Below are 8,947 nucleotides of genomic sequence, written 5' to 3' on the forward strand. Positions count from 1 at the left end.
CAGCATTGTAACCTAATGCAACCATGCCAACTTTAAAACACATACTAAAACCTTGTACTGCATTATATATTGTACTTTAATACACATTTGTGCAGTAAATATGCATACTGGTAAATGTGGTGAGGTAAAGAGGGAGAAGTCTTGGTTTTCATTAGTCTGGCAGCTGATTGGTATGTGTTACACCAGTGATTGTCAACCTTTTTCAACTTGAGGCACACAGCTCAAGATTTTAAAATTGCCAAGGCACACCATCCGGCAATGCGGGGTGCGAGACAGATGAAAAAACACACATACATTGGCCTCCGCAGGAATAATACACACATACATTGGCCTCCGCAGGAATAATACACACAAACACTGGCTTCCACAGGAATAAAACACACATACATTGGAGTCCGCAGGAATAAAACACACATACATTGGCCTCCACAGGAATAAAACACACAAACACTGGCTTCCGCAGGAATAAAACACACACACATTGGAGTCCGCAGGAATAAAACACACTACAATGGCCTCCGCGGGAATAAAACACACATATATTGGCCTCCGCAGGAATAAAACACACAGACATTGGCCTCTGCAGGAATAAAACACATACATGGGCGTCCACAAGAATAAAACACATACATTGGCCTCTGCAGGAATAAAACACACTACAATGGTCTCCGCCGGAATAAAACACACTACAATGGCCTCCGCAGGAATAAAACACACTACAATGGCCGTCGCAGGAATAAAACACACTACAATGGCCTCCGCAGGAATAAAACACACTACAATGGCCTCCGCGGGAATAAAACACACATATATTGGCCTCCGCGGGAATAAAACACATATATTGGCCTCCGCAGGAATAAAACACACAGACATTGGCCTCCGCAGGAATAAAACACACACATACATTGGCCTCCGCAGGAACAAAACACACATACATTGGCCTCCGCAGGAACAAAACACACATACATTGGCCTCCGCAGGAATAAGACACACATACATTGGCCTCCGCAGGAATAAGACACACGTACATTGGCCTCCGCAGGAATAAGACACACATACATTGGCCTCCGCAGGAATAAGACACACATACATTGGCCTCCGCAGTAATAAGACACACATACATTGGCCTCCGCAGTAATAAGACACACATACATTGGCCTCCGCAGGAATAAAACACACATACATTGGCCTCCGCAGGAATAAAACACATACATTGGCCTCCGCAAGAATAAAACACACATACAATGGCCTCCGCAGGAATAAACACTCATACATTGGTCCCAGAATAATAACACACTACATTGGCCCCCACAGAAAAAAAAACAATACATTGGCCCCCACAGAAAAAACAATTACATTGGCTGGCCACACAGAATAAACCACAATGCTCTCCACACACAAAAAATCAACAACACTGGCTGACCCCTACAGAAAAAAACCCACATTGCTCCCATGTTAAAAATAAATAAAGATTTATTGGCACCTACCAGGCTGTGCAGAGCTGTCAGTGCAGCAGAGTGCAGCCGTCGGGTGGAGCGGGCCGCTAAGCACACTAGGGGACAGGTGGAGCGGGAGGGAGGGCTGGGGGAATCAGGCGGGATGACTGGCTGGCTGAGCGGGCAGGCGTGACCTGTGATGTCACGCCGCCGCGCCTACAGAGTCACGGCCCGGGAGCGCCTGAGCTTCCCAGAAGAGCTCAGCGGCAGCGCTGCCCGGGCCGCAATGACTGTACTGCAGTAATCTGATCGGCGACTCTGACAGCAGACTCCAACGGCGGCGCGGCACACTAAACAACTGCCCACGGCACACCGGTGTGCCGCGGCACAGCGGTTGAAAACCGCTGTGTTACACAGTGCTTACTGCGGGTTCGGTACAGGGTGCCTGCGCTCGGTAAGCCGCTGGTCAGAATCCCAGCTCTGGCATCCTGACAGGGTTAGGATACCAACACCTAAACCCTCCATTTCCCCCCCCCCCCCAACCACCGGCAGCCTAATCCTAACGCTCCCCCTAGTGCCTAAACCCGCTGGTGTTGGGATTCCGGTGCTGGCATTCTGAGCACCAGCTTCCCGACAGCTGGGATTTAAATTACATCCCCTTACTGCAACTAGCAAGTACCATCTCCCTCTTATTGGTCTACCATGCACTATACCACCTATACCTGGGGTAAGCAACCTATGGCACTTCAGCTGCTGTGGAACAAACATCCCAGCATGGTCTGCCTCAGTTTTAGCATTCCCTAACTGCAAAGTTGTGGCAGGGCATGCTGGGAGGTATAGTTCCACAGTAGCAGGAAGACCACAGGTTGCCTACCCTTGCACTAAACCAATCAAAGTTACTAACATCTGATTAGAAGCTTTAGGTTACGTTGTTTTTGTACTGGTGCACTAGTTAATGTTTCTCCTCTTTTATATAAAAATACAAATTTTATTACAATACCTGTAATATAAGCCAGAACATGATTACAAATAGTACATTTTACCATTTTGCAGAGACATTTATTCATGTATATTTCTGACCACTAAGTTCAACAAAAAATAAACCTTTTCCTTACCTACTTCCCTAAGCAGTGTGCTACTTAGCAACTATCCACAGCAGCATCCCCTAATTGGTACTGCTATAAAATCAGAGCTTGATGTTACACATATAAACACACACAAAAACAATGGTATACTAAGAGACAGTGTTTTTGTTTTTTTCCCTCATCACTGCAGTGCATTATGGGTAAAGCAAAGCAGGCGAGACTTGGGGGTAAATTTACGACGTGCCACTTTTCAAAGTTCTGACTGTTTTAATCACTGGATCTGGAGGGGCAATAATATAAAATATTAATCACAAGTGCCTTTGTGTTTAATATTACTGCTCAATTTAATATAGATGTTGACGATGGGGCGGCATTGGCAAGTGCTGCTTTGGGAATTCGCCTTAAACCCTTTACTGTCAGGCTCAATAAACTGATTCAGCATGATCTACACCTTATGTGAAGTAGGTGCCAATTCCCCTCCGAAGCAGATATTTTGTTGGTGGCAAATATAACAAACACCTCCTGAATTATGCAACATCTTGTTGGTTCATTGTCTATTTATACATTTTGCCCTACTATCTAGCGCACTGCTAGTTCAATGTGTTTTGTTTTAGTTTTTTTAAGGACATTGGGCCTCACCTATTGCTTGAAGGTATATATTTTACGTGCTGAACTAATGTTATCTTTTTATCAGTCTGCCCAACATATGGATTCAGAGGAATCAGATGATGCGCAGGGTTCCTCTCCAGTGTCTAGTTCGGGTCCACAGTGGATGTTCCTTCTTTGGTGAGGGTGGTTAAACCAATCCTAGATATTCAGGATGATGAACCAGCTCATAGTAAGAAGGCTTCAGTGTTTCATCACCACTGGAAGGTGGCCAAAACGGAGTTTCCTGTATCTGAACAGCTCACTGAGCCGGACAAACTGTTTTATGTGAATAAAAGAATAACATTATTGTATCCTTTCCCAGCTTCTCTATGTACTAAGTGGGAGGTACCGCCTACTGTGGATGCTCACGTGACACATTTAATCAGAAATGCTACATTGCCTATTCCATCAGCATCTTCTCTGAAGGATTCTACAAACAGAAAAATTGAAGCATGTCTTAAGGCAATATTTTCATCTTCTGGAGCTGTTACTCATCCAGCTATGGCTGGAGCCTGGGTAGCCAAAGCTGTTGAAGACTGGATGGGTAGTCAAAAGGAAAAGACAAGTATTCCCAGAGAGAGGCACTCATGGATTGATATAAAGATATTTTGGATCAAAAAATTACCTCCACTAATTCTAAAACAACTTTTATTAAATTTATATATTTAAACCAGCGAAATATTGTTTATAAATTATATATTTTTTATAAAATAGTGTAAATAGTGGTTTAAAACCAGTGTTCTCACATAGATATAATATAGAATCTTATAAATGTCACATCTATAGCTTATTTAATGAGTTCTGTGTGATATGGTCAGACTAATTATATCTATTTATAATAAACCCATTCGAAATTCTGTACTGTTATCAGAATCAGGGTTATCCTGTTGTGATCTATATACTTGTTAGCGACACTTATGTATATTTATAGTATTCCTGATCACCAGTAATATATACATGCTAAAAAATTGCTTTATCACCAAGAGGTAGCAGAATATTAAATACTATATTAATATCAAATTCATATATGATTACATCTATATCAAGTGATAGTGTCCAAAATCTAAATATATAGTGTATAAATAATATAATCTGGCCCTGTGAATGTGTTCATCAATCAAGTAAGATATTCATTGTCTAAAAAAAACGTGTGACAAAGCCCCAACATTGGAAAACAAACGTGCAAATAGAAATATCACCCAAATCAACTACAGTAGTCTCAAAATATATTTGTCATTTATAATAATTTCTTAAAGTATTATTAAACTCAGAATTGTACTTCATATCCTTCACAGTTCAAAATATAAATATAGGATTATTAAAGTCATTATTAAATAATTTTCATCCTACAAACGGCCCAAAATGAATATTCTCTAAGTCCAAATGGACTATATATATGTTCAGGGTGTGCAGTCTGAGACCCATTTTCTATGTAATGCAATCAGTGCATTGCTTTGCACACCTGAAAGCTTGATACACTTTCTACTCAGACTAGCACTCCTACCACATTGGTTTAGAGCAGTGTTGGCTAACCTTGACACTCCAGCTGTTATGGAACTACATAACCCAGCATGCACTGCTACAGTTTTGCTATTAGGGCATGCTAAAACTGGCAGGGCATGCTGGGATATATAGTTCCACAACAGCTGGAGTGTCAAGGTTAGCCAACACTGGTTTAGAGCATGGAGTCTGGCATTGTAATATGCACACCAGTCAGAGGCACAATATAGGTAAGTCCTGCAAATATTTCGACTGTGCTGCAGCTTTGGTTCATTTTTGGGCCATGGGTCCCCCTGGATTGCTTTGGTTGATCTGCTTCAGGGCACCGCATTATAACACATTTTAGTTTATAACACATTTTAAAGCTTCACTGTCTGTTTTTTATATATGTATTTCACTTTTTTATTCTTTATATGCGGCTGCTCTTAACTATTTCCTTTACACTTCACTTTTCTTATTAGAGTGGTGCCTTGGGGTGGCTTAGCTGGGCTAGTTTGGGGGTGTCCTGCGCTCTGGATTTGAACCTTAGTATGTTAGGGACCTACCCAACAGAGGTTAGCCGAATGTGGTGGGTAGGCCCATAACCTAGGCCAAGATTATGCCAAACACCTCTATTTACTGCAAAATGTATTTATATATAATCAGTTAATTTGGAGTTGTGCACTTGTATTTCTTCTTTTTGTGTATATATCAATGGTCTCCACTGGTAGCACCTCCAATTTATATATATATATATATATTTATATATATATATAAATATATATATATATATATATATATATATAATGTTCAGGGTGTGCAGTCTGAGACTCATTTTCATTGTATACTGAGACACTGAATTGTTGCTCAGACATTCCCCCTGTTCATTTAGTGCCTCAGGTATTTAATTTAGGACAGATGCTCACCCATTCAGGATCGAAACGCATTGGTAAACGTCAGGTTGAGCAGGGCCGAAACTAGGATATCTGTCACCCGGTGCAAGGCAGCAATTTTGCACCCCCTCCCTTCCTGTACCTGAAGTTTGTCCTTGCTCGACCATGCGGATGGTTGGCATAAACCCCCTGGCAATGAGCATAAACCCCCCTGGCCAGTAAGGACCTCTAGCATTTGTCTCCTCTTTGGCGGCGGCCATTTTTGGATGGCAATTTTCTGAGTCTGCAGCCGCCAAGCCACCTTGAGTCAGCTTTTTTCACCCCCTACAATCTGGCACCCGGTGCACGTGCACCTCTAGCCCCCCCCTAGTTGCAGCCCTGGGTTGAGCATGTTAGGGGATGATTGATGTGCCTACACTGAACGACTGAACGTACAGTGTAGGCACAGCACAAACTGAAACGACTGCACGATTACAATGTCATAATAGTGCAGACGTTTCACAGTCTATTAGTTGATGTGCCCCATTAAGCTGCAGACACACGGTACGATCTGTACCACCAACGACTTGAAAGATATCTTTCAAATGGTGCATACACATGGTCAGATTTCTTGGTCGATTTAAACTATATAGTTTGATCGTTTAAATCGACCATTTTTTGCCCCCTCAAACTGCTAAACGATCAAACGATGCGCGGGCACGGATGGTCGATATCGACCATCGTCCATGCATGCAGGCCAACCTTGTCGATATCGACCAGGTTAGCCTGGTTACTATCATTTATCGAGGGTCGTTATAGTAGCACATGCTGGTCGATCAGACAACGATATCTGATCGTTGTCTGATATGACCGTGTGTACGGTCCTGCCACATCTCTGAACAGGCAAAGTTGACGATATCGTCCAGGTGGCCTGCATGCATGGTCGATGAAAGATATCTTTATCGTCCATGCGCATCGTTGGTTGTTGTCAGGTCGGTGACTGCAAAAAAGTGAACGATATCGTTATCGTTCATGAAAGTCATACCGTGTGTATAAACCATTATTCATTTAGGATTTCTTCCTATTCACTTGTCATGTCTGTTTCAAATTTCATCTCACAATTTTTACCATATTAAAAGCAATATTACATTATCAAGTATTTTTTCTATTCATTGAGACTGCATATTCATCCATATATGGAGCGGGATCCCATTCTATAGATGCAGAATGTCTTGTGAAAAAGACACTTTATGTTCACTACATGAAAGAAACACTATTGTGAGTGTATGGATTCAGGAGTGTTCCTCCATAATACCATTTGGAGATGAAGGTGGCCCATTACTTCTCTAACTCATACCACACAGTGGACTTATTTTGTATTTCGACTTAGGGCCTAATTCAGAGATGTGCACAATCTGTATGGTTTACGTACATCTCTGATGGTGTGCCTGGCGCTGTGCATGTGCAGATATTACAGTGCCCTAGATGCCGTAGCCTGAATAACAGGCTGTGGCCATTTTGGGGCGGAGCGGGGGCCTATCACCCACGTTTTTTGGGTGTGTTGAAGCCAGTGGCCGTGTCCTTGGATGCAGCAGCTGTGTGATTACAGTAAATCTCTGAATCAGGCCCTTATTACACTATTATTGTATTTATTATTATTTTTTACATGTATGAATATTGTGGTCTCCCCATCGTTGAATCTACCTAAACGACTTAGGCGTATTTAATTGAAACCTGATCTTTGCACACAAAAAGGAACATATTCATTTAATTTTCTCTCTCTACATCACTTGCACCACTGCTGTCCCCTCCAGATTTCTTTTTCATGCCCTTACCTTTGGTTCATTTACCTGTACCGTATATATTTTACTGATGTACAAAACATTTTAACAATGCTGTCTGACAAATTTATAGTTTGCAGAGTTTAAAACATTTTTATTATCACGGTGGCTGTAGCTTGCCCTGGTAATCCGACATCTATCGGACAGCAAGTGAAAGAAAGTTCACAGGTCGAGGTCTAAATGAATTAGGTTAAACTGCCATCATATAACAGAACCTTGGTGGCTCCGATGCCTGTGTTACTGCTCACTGACTGGTGTAATAGCTGAGTGACCTTCAGCCAAGTTTATGTCTAATTGGCATGCATTATACGCAGCTAATTAGGGGATAGCAGCTGCTCTGATGGACAGGTTCTGTGTATTTCCTTTATAAAGCTTGTTGCTCAAGTATGACTTATATTTAGCTTTGCTAATAACAGGCTTAATAGGGATGATGTACTAAATTAGGGGTAGGCAATAAACCCCCCCCCAGCTGTTGTAGAACTACACATCCCAACATTCCCTGCCACAGTTTTGCTATTTGGCCATGCTAAAACTGGTGCAATGCATGCTGGGATTTGTAGTTCAACAACAGCTGGAGGGCCGCTTATTGTCCACCCCTGCACTAAATTCTGGTGATAGATATTATTAAGGGATTATGGGCCTGATTCAGAGCCGGACGCTCTGAAAGAGCGCTCGCTCTGAATCAGGGAATTTTTTGTTTTTATTGTGCGGCCTCCTGGCCGCTCGCATAGCTGTGGGTGACCACCCACAGCTATTGCGTGTGGCCAGGTGATGGTCGTGATGGTCTCGGGGCTTGCGATGAGACCCTTGCGGTAGGGTCTCGTTCCCGCAAGTCCCAGTGAGCTTCTGGCTCTTAATAGAGCCGGAAAGCTCACCACTGACATCACTCGTGATGTCAGTGGGGCCGCCCCCAAACGGCAGTCGTTCCGTTGGGAACGCCTCCGTTTGGCCAGCCACCCCCCTGCCCGCCTCCAAACGGGGCGATCTGTTAATCAACATCAATAGCCGCCCCCTTTTGGTGCGAGACCCAGAGCGACGGAGCACCCGTCGCTAGCCGGGTCTCGCGCATGTCGGAGCCGGCTCCGGCTTGCGCATGCGCAGTGGCCAAACATCGACCCGCTCGCGAGCAGGTCTGCATCAGGCCCTATATCTTCATTTTTACTTATGTTATGTGCAGACAAGTAAATACAAAAACACTTATTTCCTGTTCGTATAAAGACTTTTTGGTAAAGATTACCTACTGAGATGTGAACATCTGTGCCGAATGTGCTGTTATCTATCTAGTGCAATTTAAACTGAGAACTCAAATAGCTGATGATTGTTATGGTTATACTTAAAACTTAGACATTGCACCTCATTAAGGGGCCTATGTATAAATAATGAAGGAACTGCCACGATTATTACGGATCCGTATTGCGGCGGATATTTTCATTTTTAATGAGAACATCCCCGCTATGTACTAAGGGAAACTTGCAGCAGTTGCTGTGACCGCTGTCCCTGCAAGTTATATCCCCGGCATTTTGCAAAAGCTGACACTGTGAATGCACACACTGTCAGCCGGAGGCTGCGGGAGAGAGTACGGAAGC

Source organism: Taudactylus pleione, unplaced genomic scaffold (genome assembly GCF_031769625.1).
Source record: "Taudactylus pleione unplaced genomic scaffold, aTauple2 ptg000250l, whole genome shotgun sequence".
NCBI lineage: Eukaryota > Metazoa > Chordata > Amphibia > Anura > Myobatrachidae > Taudactylus > Taudactylus pleione.